Here is a 19,392-nt window from a genome sequence, read left to right as displayed (position 1 = left end):
CAACATTCATACTTTGCAGTTAGTAACCCTGTTACCGCTGAGTACATTAAAATTGAGGGTTTTTTCATTTTGCTTCATCAGCTTCATCTCAGCTTTAATGACCATGGGGCCGGGGCCATCCTGGGAACACAGCTTGCTTCCCGGGAAGTGTTGAAGGGTGGCAGTGGTTAAGGAAACACTGACATGATCCTCTTGCCTCAGGGAAGGAATGATCTGAGAGTGTTTTCATACATAGTAAATAAGCAGAATGTGATTTCTCGTGCAAGGGATGCTTTTCCTTGTGCAGGGTCATGTTAGTTTTGACTTGCCCAACTTAAGCTCGTACAAAGTTGATTAAACTGCACACTATATTTTGGAATGCTCTCAAATAAAAGAATGAGGAATTTAATGTAGTAAAGTGCCTATCAGAAGTTTTATTTATATTTTTTTTTGTAGGAAGATGTATTGTTCCCAGCAGTTCATTCATAAAAATGTTAATAATACAAATACAAGTTTATTTCCTGGATTTTGCTGGTAACAGGAATACCTCAGAAGCAAACTTTGGTGACTCTTCTGAAGAGGCTCTTCCAGAAGCTCATTTCCATAGTGTAACAGCACAACCTCTGCAAACCGCAGAACAGGAGGAGAAGGGTGTGCAGGACACCGCTGTGTCTTTAGAAACACACTGAGGTCACTTGCATCCGTGAAGAGCTCACAAGATCTTGAGCAGTGACTATTCCGTCCTGCTACTTGTAGACCTTCATCAGACCTGTTGTATTAGGCTCAGTACAAATACTCACAGAGCTTTGAAAGTTTAACGGTAATCCTGAACATGGAAGATTGTTTTTCCCTACTTCTCACATCTACCTTTAAAAATACTATGAACATCAGGGGATAGAGGTGAGGGAACTGAGAGGTTTTTTTGCCTAAGGTGTTTCCCTGAAGCCTTCAGAGGTCTATTCTGTGATTTTTCTTCATCCGTTTACAACTGACATTTTCATCAGTGTATTTTCTGTCTGTTTCAATTGAAAAAGTAAGCAACTAGTTATTGTAAATAGTCTTAATCCCACTACAGCTTTATGTTTGCATCCAGTGTCTTGGTGGCAATTCCACCAGATCGCCAGCTGTATGCACTGACAGATTTGGGGAGATCAGAGCAAGACTGAAGGTGTAAACAAAGAGAAAACAGAAGTTTTTAATGACATATTGGGTCTATGACACTTCTTGGATTTGAATGATGTAGCTTTGGTCATTTGTGAACTAGGTTCTCTTTCAGGTGAATGCCCAGACTAAACCTATCCAGATCCAAAAAATATGCCCTGAATAATGATATCTAGTTCCCTAGAGAAAAGCGGAGCTTCTTCCTAACTTTTCTGTGATTAACATTTTCCTGGTCTGTAAAAAGCTGCAGGAAGCAAGGAATAAATAGGCAGAACAAAGACAAAAAGTGAAAGCAAGAGCTGCCAGAGATGATTCACGGGCCCACAGGAAGCAGTTCTGGAACAATAAGAAAGAAAGAAGAAGGATAGAAAAGGGAAAAGAAAAATAAAAAAAGAAAAAGGAAGATGCAGAGGAAAACCAGAGAAGAAAAAAGAGCTGAAGAAATGTCAGGGAACCCTGCAGCAGCGGCTGAGGTCTGCCTGGGTTTAAACATGTATTACAACCCGAAAGAGGATGGTAGATATCAGCTAGGAGAGCATGTGTCAGAGCAGGAAAGTGGTGGGAAGGGGTGCTGAGAAGACAGTGGTATTGTCACGGCAGCACGCAGTTATGTTTGGGTGACAAAGAGCAAAGAGCGAGGAGAAGAAGTGCTAAGAAAACTGAGGGAAGGTGGTTACGCCTCTTGCCTCTGTTTTAGCTATCCCACGTCATATCTTGAAAATATAAGAAATTGTGAAAGTGAAAATATTTTATTCATTTTTCCTAGTAGGTACATGGTGTTATCTTACCTCTGGGGCCCATCATACAAAATATGCCACAAAACATGCATTAAATAAAAATACTGAGGCAGAGGGAAGATGCTTGTCATGACGAATACTATTATGGCCCTTAATCCATCTAGGAGACAAAAAGTCTCTGATTTCCGTCAGAGGCATTTTTAGTAAAACATGTCAATGCAGCACCAAGGTAGCTGAAATGTGATGCAACTGTTTTTAGAGAAGTCATGAAGAAAGTCCCCTTGGAAAACACGCAATAGTGATCATCAGGCATTGCCTCCAAAGAGCATCACAGCTACAGAAAGGAATTGCCTTAGACTGCTTCCTCCATTTCACAAATAATTACAGGGCTCCTCTTAGATTAGTAGCAAAAATAAACACCTTTGGAAAATATCAGCTAAAACAATAGCTCTGCTGAGCAAGCAAAAATACATAAACGATAGCTCTAATCCACCAAAAGCAAATCCTGACCCATACGTAGGACAGGGCATGACACTGACCAGAGCTGACTTATTTTCTCAAGGTTTAGGTTTGAATTCCATTTTGTTATAAGAGATTAGAGGTGAAGAATGCAAGTTCTTCCATGGCATCCCAGCTATCAAACACCATCAGCCTCTGAGGTGCGTATGTGCTTCTTGTCAGCCTGGGCTCCTTTGACAAGGCTTGGGCCCTCACTGTAAGGGCATGGACAGCAAGATAAACAGATCCCTTCTACCCAGTCTTTGTAACAGTTAGAACAACATCCCTGTGCTTCTGAGGTTTGTAAGGTTTTCCACCTCAAATGGCAATTAGTCCTGTGATGATCAGCCCATGGCAGTGCCATGCTCTTGAAGCCCCAGATGGCGAGGAAGACTTCGGAGGGTCACTAGCTCATAAATCACTTTTAAACCACAGACAGACACAAATACTCTCACAGTGCCCACATGTGCATACAAGGGACGGAACAGGTGGGAAAGTAGATCTGATGATACAAATCGAACTAAAATTTGAGCTCTCTTTTTTTTGTTTGCAAATACACATCATGGTGGCAGCAGAGAAGAGGTGGCCCTTGGACTGAAAAAGCTGTGGAAGCCCTGTTTTAGTGTGCCAGTTGCTGGCAAACGAAGTGCAACACTCAGGTTGCTGCATGTGCATGCCACCAAAACAACTCACTAACAGGTCATCTTTGAAAACTGCACATTGAAAATTGTAGAGACTAGACATAAAGGCTTGAGCAAGAGGGAACCTTAGTGAAAGATCTGTATTAACTAAAAATTTACAACTAAATGGTGTTTTGATTCTTTGTTTGTTTTTAATCACATATAGCTAATCAACGAGCCTTTATTGTGGAATATGGAATACACAGAAGAACAAAGATGTACCAGTTTCAGTCTATGGCTTGCAAATGCTAAGAAAAATGTTCCATTGAGTAACGCATAGAGCCACATATATGGCACATATCAGAAGAGAATGGATGAAGCAGCTGTCCAAATGTGCTTTTCAACATGCTCACAAACATGCACACATGTAATTCCCATGAATACAAGCAAACAAAACAGTAGAGAAAATGCTTTCAATTACTTCCTCTGCCTCAAACTGCTTGCATGACCTTGGGCAAATGACGTAGGCCCAGAGCTTCCACAGTCTAAATACCTCTACACGTTTGGGTCCTAACCTCTGAGCCTCAGCACGCCATCTACAACATTACCTAATCTCTTCCTTCCTACCTTTGGTCAGTTTTGCTTACGTAATGCCCAAGGTATTTATTTGAGGGGCAAAATTTAACCCTGGCGATGGTATCAAAGTATAAATTGCACATCTTTAAAAGTGCAAAGTATACCTGTTATATATAGACACAGCTATTTCTCACTACAAAATACATAACTGTAGTTTTCTGCTTATTCCTGATGCGGATTTCTTTGAGGAGCGCTGCATGCTGCAGTGCTAATTTCACTGTGTTCTTCCAGAGCTGTTAAACCAAAATTTCACCACTATGGACCATCCACAGCAAATTCCAGTAAGCTCAGGTAGCTGCCGATGTCTGGTCCCTGCACACGGAGCCTCCTGCAGCCCATGATCCCACGTGCAAAATTGCTCTTGCTCTGCAGCTGGTTTACAGCTGCAGCTTGACACAGCCCAAGGCAGCTCGGGTAGCTGTGGTTACACCTGTGAAAAAGCTGCTTTTCCATAGCTCACCTCAGCATCACTTTAACGCACTGCCCGCATCCAAAGCGATGCAGGGAAGCTGAGGAAGGTCTCTGACACCGGGGGAAAAGCAAAGCAGCCCTCACGCTGCTCTGCTCACAGCAATCCTCGGAGCCTGCGCCAAAGCAAATGCAGCCTGAAGACTGTACACGTGCCCCTGCTGTGGCATCTCCTCACAGCTGTATTTTCTTTGGCTCGAGCTCCTGCAGAGCCCTGGGCACTTTCCAGTGACAGATGCATTAACGCGGATGCGACTGGATGGAAGTCTCAAAGTCTTCAAGTCTTCTTGGAGAGCACAGGTCTCTTGTTCCTGTAGTTATGGACCAAGCTGGGTGCAGGGAGGCTTAGAGGGTTGTAAGGTTACAGCACAGACTTTGAAATCTGCCTCTCCAGGGGTGCTAACTGCACCTGTCCTCCTTGGAAAAGCTGGGACACACACGTGTGCATGCACACCCCCTCTGATGCTTACATCTCAATCTACTTATGAAGGAATGCATGTGTTTACTTGTATGTAATTTATAAATAGGCAAATGGAATTTACCCAGACATAAAACCCCTCAACTCACAGACTTAGGCAGGTTATTTAAACTGAAAATCAACCTGGCATGACAGCAAAAGTAACAGCTTTGCACTGACGGTGTACAGTTTTCCACGCCATGGAAATAACCGTATGTTTTGTGCTTTTCATCTCTTGCACGCTGTTTTTGTCACCTTATTAGTATCGACAAGTTTTTCTCCCTCCGATTTCCTTCTAAAATGAGGCAGATTTTACTGGAGTTTCACTCTGCTCTTTGGTGCAACACGTGTAACTCATCACAGAAATGGGCTCAATTCAGACCTGTCACTCATTTCACTGAAGTTAATCTGGCAAAACACAAGTGAAAAAAAGAAGAATACGACCTTCACTCCACAGCTTGTGACAGCTCACTCACTGCTTATTTATTCTGCACTCCTTGCAAAAACACTCCACACATTTAATCACATCTCAAAGAAAGGGGTCAAAAGGCAAGTGTTTTTAAACTGTCTTGGTTAAAGAGTCCCTTCCCGTTAAAGCCATGCTGGTTGTGTCAGAGATAAAAGACTGTTTTCTATGAGGACTGATCACTCTGACAAATCAACGATAAATTGCTCAGAAATAGGCTCTGGCACATTCATTGCAAAAAAATGAATCTCTGGGCACCCTCCATGTTCAGCAGTGAATGCTGTGTAATTCTGCTGATGGCTGTGTGAAAAGCAGAAGAAATTACTTGAATCTTTTAGTGTGTATTCCAAGATCAACTGTACTGCTTCTGGCTTTATCCCTATGGTGGATGGCTGAAGGTGAAGAAGTTTAAGGTAGTGGCATGGCACACTTTTAGAGAAGACAATCAAGTGATGGGGCGGGGGATGGAAGAAGAAGAAAATCTATTTTTTGAGCTTGCAAAATTCTGACTTTCAGTGATCAGTGATAGATGTGGGAGACTTCAAAGACTGTTGAGCACAGGCAGGAAGCTAATGGAGCATGTTGGGAAAGATAGTTTTCCTGCCAAAAAAGGGTAAAATCCACATTCAGATGTCCGTTTACTGAAGTGTTAATTGTTAGAATAAATACAGAATTTTGCCTTAAGAAGGGCCTTTCTCTCCAAAACAAGCAACTTACATCTGATTTGACTTCAGGCTAAAAGTGTCCTAATCCTTGTCTATCACCAAAAGGCTGATTGACCTCAGAAAGAAATTATAGGTGCTTTACACCATTGAATCTGAGACACATTCCTTTTCACATTTACCTCTTTGCAGGTCCTCTAACATTAAAAGCTGTCAGGGCTTGATATTCTGCATGCCTTGTGTCTCCCTAGAAGATCTTTCAAAACTCATAACACTAATCTATAGACACTCACCTAAGTACCAATGCTGACTTTTGCCATCCAGCTTCTACTTCTGTTGTCATCCGTGCTAATTACACAACTTTATTCCAATGGTTAGATTAAATGGAGAAAGGCATTTCTACAGACAAACCCCACAGTTCTGTTTCCACTCTACATTCAGGTACCTCCATTGCCACCCAAGGATGTGACAGCAGCTCAGAAGAATGTCAGTGCTAGCTCAAAACACAGTTAACTGAAAACTCATGATCTCCTGTCTGAACTTCACTGCCCAGCGTGACACTGGGACACAGTGAGAGCCTGCAGAGGGCTAGCAGCAGATGTAAAAGGTTTTCCCTTGCTCCATCCAGAACCTGGCTCCCATACCTTCCACATTGCCTTTCGCAAGTATTTGCACAGGACACAACTGCAAACACAGGCTGAAAACAGACATCTTTCTTCTCCCTATGGCTCTTTGAACATGGAGGCAGTGCTTAGCAGCCCTGAATTTATCAGTGCTGCCCTCACTGATCACTGTGAGTTTCCAGCTGTGATGCTTACAGCTTGGGTGATCACTTTAGAATGAAAGCAGATAGTTCAGCTGAGGCGTTCATCAGCAACATGAATGCACAGGGTGCCAGTCTCCATTTGGTCCCAGGAATGAAGAAATCTGGGTTCAGGTATCTGCTTCCTCCCAGCCCATGGATGAGCAACTGGGATGCAGACCCTCAAAGCCACAGAGGCTCCACATCACCAGGGAAGACAACAGGCATTAGACATGACAAGACCTTCTAGGGTCTGGGCTTCAGTCTCTTCAGACTCTATCAGAGTCCACAGAGGACTGACAGTGCCTGGTGGTTAATGATGTACACCTTCCAGGTGTCTTCCAGAAATATCAGAGCGAGGTCTTTAAGACCTCAGGACACTGTGATAACAGGGATCCAAGTACTTGTGAGAGACAAAATAAGAAGTCAGTCACCCCTTCTGAAATGCTTAACAATGTTCAGCATCTCCAGCAGAGCTCTGGAAGGACCAAAACAGTGGAGAATTAAGTTACTTTGTTCCTGTAATTTCAAATGGTCCTTTGTAGCCAGTGAACTGTATTTCTTTTTTTTTTTTTTTTTTCACTAAGTATCAATTAGCATCTTTTGCAGGTCTATGCTTCAGCCAAAAAAACCCAAACAAAACAAAAAAATATGAAGAAGACAAGTATCTGTTGAATTACATTTACTTTTATTTATTGGACAGGTGATGGTGATTTCAGTTCTCCAGAAAATCAAATGGTTTTATGTTACGACTCTACACCTATCACTACTTACCAAAGTTAGGTCAACTATTTTTCTGTCTAAAAAGTAATAGTCAGAAAAAATGAGCAAACAAGGGAATAATCCTGACAGCAACTCGTTTCTATTGAACAAGAAGGGAAATTAGCCATGCATACCTTGGCACTTAGTTGAACCAAGCTGACTTTTTCTTACTGACTCTTCCTTCAGGCAGCATGTCCAAATATTTCCTTGGAATATGTTCCTAGTGTCTGCAGGAGCTATTTATAATCTACAACACTTATTTTTGGATTAGATACATCTAGGTGGCTAGCTGCCACAAGAGCAAAGGGGGTTTCAATGAATTACAAGAATATGTATGAAATATTACACTTGGGATAAGGTGTTTCGAAGCCAAGCAGCCTGTACAAGCAAACACGCTGCCAGATGTGGCGTGAGCAGGCACAGCACAGAAACCAGCTGAGTGATGTATCAGCATGGCCTGGCTGCCCTGGCAACCTCTGCCTGTTTTGGTGAGGGATCTCTCCAGATCCTCTTCCAGCGCTCAGACTGGTACTAAAGTGCAGCCAAGGAACAGCTCAGAAGGGCTTTTCTACTTATTCAATACCTGCCCTGATTTTACAGAGTGTGTCCATTGGCTGAAGTCAGTCACATCGCCAGCCAGCTGCTTCCCCAGAGGAAAAAACCTTTGAGAAGTGTCCGTCCGATGCATCTTGTCAGCCACTGGAATCTCCCGGTTTCTCTTAGATGTCTGGTTTGTATGTGGCACCCCTGGCCTCTAAACCATTGATCCCAGGCTTGCAGCCTTCTCCCCTAAGCCATTTTCCTCTCCATCCATCCATCCATCCATCCATCCACCCATCCATCCACCCATCCCAGCCTTTCAAGCTCCATGTCTGTGTTGGCATTGGTGCCTCCTTGCCTACAGCAGCACTGACTGGGAGCTGGGGTGACATTTTTCCAGTACAGCATCCTACCCCTGACATGGGCAGTGCTCTTGCTCCAGCAACTGATGGCATCAGCCACTCCACAGTGGACACAATTAATGTATAACTCAAACGGCACCTTCTCCTGTTAGCAATTCAGTCTGAACAGAAGTGAATGCATTTGTTAGCTAATGGTTAGATACGCTAGCTATGCTGCTCGTGCTGCTCCATAACGAAGGATGGGTAATCATTAATACTGCAATAAACTGGTAAACTAATTCATACATGTTTGTTCTTCAGTCGCTCCTGATTTACTGTAATCTTTGCTGACCTCAGTAAAATAATTCGGACATTCAGCACATATCGTGCAATCCTGTCTTGTGCTGACAAAGACTGTGGTATATTTAATATCCACATACTGCCAAAGCTCCAGTTAGCCCTTCACAACTGAAACACAGAGTGACAAGCATGCTTTTCCTGACGTGAAACCCTTTTACTTCTAAAACACGCACTCTGGTGATGAATTATATATACATATATACATACATACATATGTATACACACACATCACTATCTATCCTCCTAGTCTAGCTATAATCACAATTGTGTATGATCCAGGTTGTCCCAATCTGAAGTTTTCACAAGAAATGTGTCACCTTCTGCTCCATGGACAGTCACATGAATAGTCAGCAAACTGTGGTCTTCATGATACCAGTGCTTGGACCTTGTGGCCCACTTGAGGCCACATCTGCTTGTAATGGAGAGATTTCTTGAACATTTCCAGTGAGATGTGCCATGGGAGGTGTATTACTAACAAGGTGACAAATGCCAGGGCACACTTCTGGCATTATGGAAATCAGTGGCAAAGCTCTTACTCAGGCTTCTACTAAAGAAGAATCAAGTTGACTTTTAACTGGATGTTTGCCACAGACTATCAAACCTGTTGAGTTATTTTAAATGACTAAAAGAGCATGTTTGGAGCAGCTTCAGCTGCCTGTTGCTCTAACAAGAGCCTGCAATTGGAAAGATTTTTGGCCTGCTTTGTATTTCCCAGGAGAGGACTACATTAAAATAGCCCACAGGCCTTCATGCCTTCAGTTGTAGTTACCCAGTTTGTGGCTGCTACATACATATTCTTCTCCTTTCCCTGGCCAGTTATCCAAATTATCTGCAACCGTTCAGGAAAATGAGCAAAAAATAATTAATCTGCGTAACATGAATAAAAGCCACATTGATGAAGTACCACCACAACTACTTGGAGAGAAAGCAGGACTTCTCATGTGTGGACAGCAAAGCCAGGTTGTCAGTCTGAGTGAGCAACGTCACACTAAGGCAAACAGCAAAGCACAGACCAAACCAGAACGTCTTGGCACTGCAGAGCAGAGAGACAAAACACCCTCTAACACAGTTTAAGCAATGCAGTTTTGAAGGCCAGATCTACACTACCCGGGGGGTGTCCCAATCAGAGCCCAAACTCATTCATGTGCACACATGTAGACTGCAAGCTAGCACCTAGTGTCAGTTTTGTGATAACCTTTGCACCAATAGGTAGTTGGTTGTGTGGATATCTCAGAAGTACACTGTATCTCACACAAAACGGTCAACATTAGCACAGCAAGATAACAATAATTCATAAGTATTAATAACCTAGACCTGGCTGAATATCACTTTTCTCCCTCAGTATTTCTGTGTTAAAAGCACTGAGCCTGAATAAGGTCAAAATACAACAAGAAGAGCCATAAGCAGGAAATGTCCAGCAGCAATTTTACTCATGCAAGGAAGACACTACAGGATTTTGTTTCTCTGAAAAATTAAGACCTTGAACTAAGTCACAATTGAGCAGAAGAAGGGTAAAAACATGAAATTTTCAGTGTTACCAGCAGCCTGCTGGAGGCTCTGGGAAGCTGCCTGATCCTGTGGCTGTGGAGACATCACACCAGTGAGAACCTAAATCCCTGGCTGGTCACAGCCAAGCCAAGGAGGCTAAGGGAGGGGTAAGACAAAAAGGAATAACTTCCAAGCTGTAGGTTGAACTGTATAATAATATAAAGCATATATAACAACCTACCCCATGGCAGGAGTGTTTTACAAGAACACAACGAGGATGAGTTTTCCAGTGTTATTTTGTAAGAAAATTACGAGGATATGTAACCCAAAACTTTATTATTCAAAATATTTGGAGCCATGTAAATTCCCAGGATGAGTATATCCCACTAACTTCAGAGAGCGCAGCTGGAGATGCAACAAACCTGTGCACGACAAAATTTTTGTGTGAGGATGAAACACACAGACTCAAGTGGGAACAATGCCAGTGGAAAACAGTTCATTGTATTCCAGCATCTTCAAGGAAAACAAGGCATGTAAATATGGGGAAATACGTATGTCTTCAAAGTCTTTTCTCTTACCCCAGCAAATAAAAAAATGGAAACAGAGACAAAAGCAATAAATTAGAACTGAATACAACACAGATGATTTTTTTTTCCTGCACAACTCTATGAAAATGACAAAATTAAACAACTGTGACTTCTTTGGGCACATCCTTCCAGCACCCTGCCCACTCCTGTGGGATTCCATGTATGAAAGTCTCTACAGCAATGTGCTCCCTTCTTTTGTCCCTTCAGCCTTAGGCTGGAGGTTGCCAATAAGATGCTGGTGGCATCTGCCCTCTTGCATAGGTGGAGCCCTGAAGAAGCAAGCATTTGCTTGGGCTGGTAAGGGATGTTGCTCTGTAATCCCACAACAAAGAAACCACAAAAGCCCAGCATCTTCTCCTCTGCTCCAAAGTGATTGCTTGCAGCTAGGAAGCAGCAATAGGAGCAGGCTTCCCCCACAATACAGTCCAAACTAGCAGATCCCAGCAGCCCAGCTTTCCACCTAAGCCCCTTCCAATCCTCCACCCATCACAATAAACCACTGCAGTCCTCGAGCTGCAATGGTGGGAAGGAGAGCTCTACTTTCAGCAGCATTCACAGCCCCTCAGCTCCAAAGACCAAAACTGAACTAAAAGCTCCGCCAGCTTTCTGACCCAGCTTCCTTTCTGGCTGTGACATGTGGCTGGCTCTGCTTTAGAAAGGCTTCAATGACAAAAATCACAAGGTCTTTCCCACAGTGCCTCCATTATACCCAGCGGCATTTCAGGTTTTGCAGAAGTTCGCCTCATATTTTCCTTGCACTCACACGTTTTTATCAACCTATCCCATCAGCACACCACTGTGAAGGACCAGCTTCCAGAAATAAACAGCTGAGAAAAAGCCAGTGACTTAATTTCATCACATGGGGATTTGCACAGCACTCAAACAGCATTTGCATATGTAAATGCAATGGAAAGGAAAGGGGTAGGAATGAGAAACAAAGACCCTGTTACAGAGATTCCAGGCACAAACCACAGTGCAGTGGTAGCTCAGATAATGTGGAGAACATGGTCAAGGTAAGTTGGGCAAACAGATGGGCTGGATGAACAGATTTCTTCCTAAAATGAACACAGATATTAAACTGATGTGAGCTTAGCTTTAACCCAGCTGCCTGAGGAAAAGCACTCTCCATTCCAAGAACTGCTGATGTCCATGCTTGGGACACCAATCTAGTGAAGAAGTCACTTATAATTAAACGGAACATCAGTATTGTAGGATTTAGCAAGTGCCCATTGCTGACATTTCAGTGTGGCGGTGGGTGAGAAGCAAGAACACAGGACATGGTAAGAGCCAGCAGCTGTGCCTTGGTCCAGGAGAGGTTGTGAACAACTGAGCGTTTTAGGTTGTAAGCAGAAGTGTTGATGACTTTTGCTGGATGTTTTCCTGTGCATTTTTAATGTTCCCATTCTTCAGAAAGGGTTTCTGTCTGCAGTGACTGTCACACCTGGTCTCTTGAGTGAGAAAGTGGCTTTGAGTGAATGTGAGCACTAAGCGTCATCACAGAAGAGGTTTTTCTGTTGTCCCAGAAAACACACTGTTGAGTAGGAAAAGCAGGGCTAAATATACCATGGATCTACAGCTTTCACACGTAGGAAAAGAGAGTTGTTAACTCTATTGCATTAAATTAGGATTGGGTTCAAATCAAGGTTAAAGCTAGGTAAAAATGAGCTGCTAAGCTGTGAAAATGGCAGGTTTTACTGGCTGATATCACATTTTTGTATTTAAGACGAAGACTTTCGAAATAATTCCTGCTGCCTCATCTCTAATGGAAACAGAAAAGCCATTTCTCCCATATTTCCTGGTCTCTTCTGTAATGGAAAAATCCCCTTGCACAAAACATTGCTCTTCATCCCGAACTAGCTTACCATTTCACTAACTGCTGTTACACTGTGCAAACATTTTTGGGTAGGCTTTAAAAAGTAATTACTAAAACAGCTACTGTATTTGAACAGCAGCACTGTGCTTGCTAGAGTCAGCTCAGAGGAAGGCCAACCTAAAAGCGATTTAAGATCCTGTTTTAAAGTTCAGCTTGGGCCAAATGCATTAAACCCTAACTGATAGCTTCCTTTACAAACAATCAGTTTAAATGACTTCCTTTGACCTCCTGTTGGCAGCTGACATTTTGCTCAAAATGATCAAAGTCACATGAGATTTAACAGAACTTCAGCCCTCATGGAATTTCAATGTCCAAATGAAAAATTGAATTTCCCAGTTGTGCACGCACCACCTTACACTCCAATAGAGAGCTCACTTGGGTGTAGGAGGATAAATCACTCTTATAACAACACTGTGACCATTGGGTATGCCGGGCCTAAGCCAAAGTGACCTTGGGTGCAAATCCATTAGGAGCGGGGTGATCTAAGGCAAAGATTACCCAACTGCAAGCTTGAAGAAGCTGGGAGGAAAAATGTACATGCAACGCACCAGAAGCCTCTTGTCCTAGGGTTCAGCCTTGGGTTCAGGCATGCAGGCTGGGAGAAGGAGGTTATGCGTGAATAGCCTCAGCTTTACTGGAAACCTTGCACACATATCTCTAGTTTGCATTTCTTGTTCGCTGATCATCTTACTGCAGGGAAGAAAAACTTCCCATTTGAAGCATAACCCTTTCGTATGCAATTTCCCTACACCCAGGGCAGAAAACAGTTTACTATGTATAACTTCCTTGTGCATATTTCCAGAGAGACTTTTCTACGTCGGCAGTTACTTCTTTGAAGGCTGCACAGGATTTCATTTCCTCAGAGGAACAAGTTCCTGATCAATCAGGGGGCTATAGCATTAACTAGGGACGCACTCCATTGAACGCTGACAGAAAGATTTTCCTGTGCTAATGAGAGTTTTAGTCATTTAATTAAACTCATTTGCACACACAGAAGACATCATTATGTATAGGTAACTTAAGCACAATGTTGTGGTTTTAAAAAGAAACATATTTGAATAAATGGATTAACTGTTTATGCCAAGAATTTGAATGTAAATTTAACTCTTCAAATCTGAAGGGAATTAAGAATTCTAATCTCATAGCTAGAACTATTACCCAGTTGGGCCATTTAAAACATGGATATTTCTATAATTGTTGCATTTTATACAGCCATACCCTTCCCACCTCCAGGCTTCCTTCAGTTAAGCTTGAGATGTGAATCATAGTAGATGAGGTACACACTGTTCTTTAAAAGCACCTTCAATTTATGCATTCTGGATATCAGACATGCACGCAAGACTGCTACTAACAAAATGTAGCAGGAAGGTGAAGTTAACATTCCCCAGTCCTCCTGGGGTCACCGAGAGGACTGTAAGGGGATTAGGAATCTGTTTGCAATGCTGCTTGGACTATTGCACTGTGCCATGCACTTAGTACTGTGAGTTATCCTAGAAGGGGTGGCTTAACAAATTATAATCAGTTAAAATTGATCAAAGAACAATTCTAAAAGTGGGGCCATTCCCTGAGTGGTGCAGACTTTGAGAAAAGATGCTCTGGAGCACCGCTTCAGCCACAGGGCTACCTCTTTAAGATCTCTCTGTGCACAGCCAACCACACGCCCATGGGTCCCTGTGTTCCTTGGATGCTCCTGGGATGGTGCAGCAGCAGCAAAGCAGCATCCAGAGCATGGCTTGGGTCAGGCACACAGGAACTGAGTAAGATGTTTATGATGTTTATAAATATGTAAAGGGTGAGTGTCATGAGGATGGAGCCAGGCTCTTCTCAGTGACAACCAATGATAAGACAAGGGGCAATGAATGCAAACTGGAACACAGGAGGTTCCACTTAAATATGAGAAAAAACTTGTTCACAGTGAGGGTGACAGAGCCTGGAACAGGCTGCCCAGGGAGGCTGTGGAGTCTCCTTCTCTGGAGACATTCAAAACCCGCCTGGACACCTTCCTGTGTAACCTCATCTGGGTGTTCCTGCTCCAGCAGGGGGATTGGACTGGATGAGCTTTTGAGGTCCCTTCCAATCCCTGACGTTCTGTGATTCTGAGTGATTCTGTGAAGATGCAGTGAGGAGCCAAATACAGGTCCACTGAGAGAAACCAGGTGTGCATGTGTGTTCAGAGGATGTCCACAGTGTGGTGGACAGTGCAGGAACAGAGTTGGAGGCAAGGGAAGAGATTTCCACACTGGTAATCATTCACTATTTTTTTCCCCATTTGATTACAGGAGTAACAATCCTGCTCTTGTAGAAGGCGCAGGCAGAAGCATGGTGCCCTCTCTGCAGGATTTCCCATGTACAGCTTCTCTGTGCACCAGCTGTTTTGCCAGCTCTGGCCAGCAGCTTGGGGCTGTCAAGGCTCAGGCTCCAAAGTGGCCAAGTCATCTGGCAGCAAAAGGAGCCTGCTTGCCCAGCAGAGATATTCAAAGCCTTGCTGGGAGCTGGTATTGTTTCTGTGCTTAGAATAAATTATGGCAAAATGCACCACAAAGGCTGCTTTAGAGGAGTTTTGCAACAGAGGAGGTAAGAGATTTTTCTGTCAAACTCCTTTTTTTCTAAATGCCACAAGCTGCACTCATCTACTGCCTTTCAACACTAAGAGAGGTCAAGCCACAGCCAGAGGAAGGCTTCTCTAAAACTGTAATTCAAAAACGTTGTTGAACTTTTGTTTTAAGGAGCACCATGAAGTTTAATGACACAGGCCAAGAATTCTTCAAGTTACATAGCAGTAAAATAGAAATGTGTTGCTATACTTGCTTATGGACTTCTAGAACAGAGCAGAGTAGTGATGCAAAAAACTGCTGCAGCTCAATCAAAAAGGAGCTAAGTCTGTGCATATTCTCTTCACAAATGTACTTTAAATACAGTTTTCCATATTGTAGCCAAAAAACTTCAGGTTTTTCTTTCCGAAGTTAATATAACCCAAGATTGTCAGCAAAGCCATTAGATGGCAGTTAGCGAGCCCTATTATTAGCAAAGCCATTAGATGGCAGTACATCCTAAATTATTCTTAGTGGTGCCAAGCTAATTTGGTGGTGCTATGAATAAATATTAATATATTTTATCATGTGTTGACAGGGTAATTATGAACATCATAAATGTTTACCATGAAACATAGTTTCTATTTATGTAAATAACTAGAATAGAATATGAATGAAAAAAAAAAACAGTAAAGCCAAGTAAATCTAAAATAGCCCAGTTGTCAGAAATATTTATTAGTACTGACACAGAGTCTCAGAGCACCAGTTACAGACTAGAGCACCTGTTGCAGGAAGGGTTTTACCAACATAGGACAAGGAGACAAGCATGTGGGATCAGGTCCTGCTCTGCAGCTGGAGCCAGGCTCCATGCAGATGGCAGCACTGTTTGTGATGCCACTGATACTGGAGTTGATTGCAAAACTATTGAGTGTAGGACAGGAAAGGGAGAAGGGAAAGTAGACAGGGCCTTTTTGAGGACAGTGGTCTTTTTGCTTCTTTTGGACAAGATGCACACAAGCATTTCTTTGATAAGTTGTTTGGTCACTGAAAACTGCAATTTTATTTCATCTGAAACTATTCCTAAATTTAAGCTGAATTTGCCAAGTACTTCATATACACAGATATGAAGAATATATATGTGAGTATGTATATATAAAAAATATATGTTTGAAGTATCAATATTGAAAACACAAACCACTAGAATTCACTGAACCAGAGAAAGAAAATTTGTCAGTAGAAGATTGGAGTCTTAAGGCTTGTAAGTCTCATTCTTACTTTTATTAAAAATGCCATCCTGTCCCAAATCCCAGCTTCAGACTTAGCACTTCTAAAACCTACTTAGTAGAGTACCTATTGTTTCTAATATCTCTACTTATATTAATCTGAATGCAGACTGCAAAATCTCCCTTGTACCAACTGGCACACTGATGCCTTAGCCATGTAGCTGTCCACCAGTGACAGGACTCGACCCAGGGTCTTTACTGCCACTGTGTGATGGCAAAGTTTCCAGTGCAAGTTGTCCCTGATAGTTCTTCCCCAGATGCACAGGAGACAGGCCCTGCTCTCACACATATAAAAACAATCAGTGTGAACATTGCATAGATATGCTAAGGCACAAGCTTTATGTAGTTTGTTTTATTATTGATTTAGTTACTATAAGGACACAGGGAGTCCTTGCATTTGAGACTACAGCAACAGAACAGTTAACAGAATATTAGCAGACAATATGTCATATATTAGATTATGTATTATTGTAAGAGTATCTATTGTATATCATACAGGAGGCATTTAATAATGGTCTCCTTCAGTGTTGCTTCAGTAAGACTTTTGAAAGCCCATCCACTCAGCATCATGCCATAACACCTAAGTATAGCACTATGAACATGTCCATTGGGAGTTTATCGTCACCATTTATTCAACAATTCTTTCTCTATTTTGAATAACAAATTATTTTATAGGATCTCTGGGAAGAAGTTGTATGACAAGCAGGCTGAGATGCAAAGTAAAGCCAGGAAAGTATCTTGCACTGGCTTCTAGGGAAAGATGCACCGAAAGCCAGATTTTGTAGAGACAAACCAAAAGGACTGCTTACACTTTGATCCTTTCATGCTTTCAACAGACACTGTCATAAATAACCTCATTACTTAACCTTGGAAGGGGCGAAAACTCTCAGGGGATAAGACACTGTGGCAGAAATACAGAACAAGGTGTGGGAATTAAATAGAATTAAAACAAACAAACACCACAACAGGTGATGGTTGGGAGGAAGAGGTGGCTGATCAGAGGAGGCTGCTGATTCCTGTGAAACCTTTGAAATTCAATGGCATTTTGTGGCACTGTTTCTTGCTCTCTAGAGAGCAAAGAGCCCTCCTTTGGGCTCTCACAGGGAGGCTGTGGTGGCTAAAGCCGTGAAAGAGAAGAACAGACTTCACTGGAAGAGGCTCCATGAGAAATCTCTGTTGAATCTTTGCTAAAGAGGAGTCCTGGGGAGGGAACTGAGCCCAGACCAATATCTGGGGTATGGTGTCACACTCCCAGTTGAGTGCCCAGCTGCTCATAGCATCCCACTTGGCAGCTCCATGCCAGGAGCCATCCTGTATGAGCTTTAGCACCAAGTCAGGTTGAGGAGCATCATCCCAGCAGCCAGCCTGAAATACACTCCCATCACAGCCAAGACTGATACAGTTTGTATGCCCTGCTATTGCTGAATCATCAGGCTGAAATCTTGCCTCATCAGCTGTCCCATGGGCGTGGTACACCAGGAAAACCCTGGTACTGCCCTGTACCAGGCCAGCACATAGAAAATTCAGTAAAGCAATCACTGCCGGATCAGTCTCATTTTTCATAGATCATAGATTATGGAACATCCTGAGTTGGAAGGGACCCACAGGGATCATCAAGTCCAGCTGCTGTCCCTGCATATGACAGACCCATAGTTCTCACCATGTGTCTGAGGGTGTTGTCCAGTCTCTTCTTGAACACTGTCAGGCTTGGAGCCGTGACGCCTCCCTGGAATGCTTGTTCCAGTGTCCAGCACCCTCTGGGTGAAGAACCTTTTCCTAATGTCCAGCCTAAACCTCCCTTGGTACATCTTCCTGCCATTCCCTTGGGTTCTGTCATTAGTTGCTAAAGAGAAGAGTTCAGTGCCTGCCCCTCCTCCCCTTGTGAGGAAGCTGTAGCCTCTTAGCCTTCTCCAGGCTCCAAGTGACTTCAGCTGCTCCTCATAAGGCTTCCTCTCCAAATCCTTCACCAACTTTGTAGCCTCTTCTGGACACTATCCAGTAGCTTTATGTCTTTTTTACCCTGTTTTGCTCAGACCTGCACACAGTGCTCCAGGTGAGGCCACATCAGTGCAGAGCAGAGTGTGACAATCACCTCCCTGCCCGGCTGGCAATGCTGTGCTGGATGCACACAGGACACGGTTGGCCTCTTGGCTGCCAGGACACACTGTTGGCTCATGGTCAACTTGCCATTGTCTTTTCAGTCTTAAGCCATCTCCAAACATTGAGCACCAGAAGGAAGCTGGAGGGATTTGCATTTCCCATGGCAGGACACTGGTCCCCTCATCTCCTTGCATCACAGCATTTTACATGTGGGGCTGGCAGACCTTAACTCAGGCACCAGCCCTGGGAGGCACAGCAGCAAGAGCATGCATTTGACCAGAAGCTTCCTGAAACATTCAATTCAGCTGAAATATTACTGCCCAGAAAGCTGGGAGGACAGTGCATAGAGACAAAGAACCACATTTTCTTTTTCACCCAAACAGGAAAACATTTCATTCTGAGATCGAAGCATAACCTGGCTGGGCAGTTTGTCACTCCTCTGCAGGCAGACCATATAGCCTTAAGCCATTATCATACACCATGTGTTGATGGTGAACTCACCCTGCCAACATTCTCTCCAAGGCCACCAGCAAGAGCTGCATTTGGGCTTGTGACAACCAGTGCTCAAACAAGAAAAATGGCAAAACCACTTGTGGGAGAAGTAATTGATTTTCCTTTGCTGGACACTAGAGCAGACAGACCTTGCCTGCTCCGAACCCCTTTCCTCTTCTCTCCAGCCTTCCAGGAACTACACATATCCAACACAGTCCTGAGATGTTTTTCCCACTTTCCAAACCCACGTGTGAGATGCAGCCAGCTGGCTCATTTTCAGAGGTGCTGATAGTGATCATGGAACAGGAGGGAAGCCAGAGCCTGCACTGCAAAAGCAGGGACATGTTTCATAGCCTGCTCAGACACAGCTTTGTCCCACAGCTCCTCTCTGGCCACTCAGCTTGGTCCATCTCTCTTACAGAGAAAAGGCAGCATTGAAACCTGCCACAGAGCCTTGAGCCGCATGACATCCTGGAAATGCTGGGAGTCCAGGTAAAGGAGGCCAGGAGTTGGTTGTATTTGGCACCTTCCCTGATCAAGCACTGCCAA

Source organism: Nesoenas mayeri (assembly GCF_963082525.1).
Source record: "Nesoenas mayeri genome assembly, chromosome: Z".
Taxonomy (NCBI): domain Eukaryota; kingdom Metazoa; phylum Chordata; class Aves; order Columbiformes; family Columbidae; genus Nesoenas; species Nesoenas mayeri.
Note: the sequence above shows the minus strand (reverse complement) of the source record.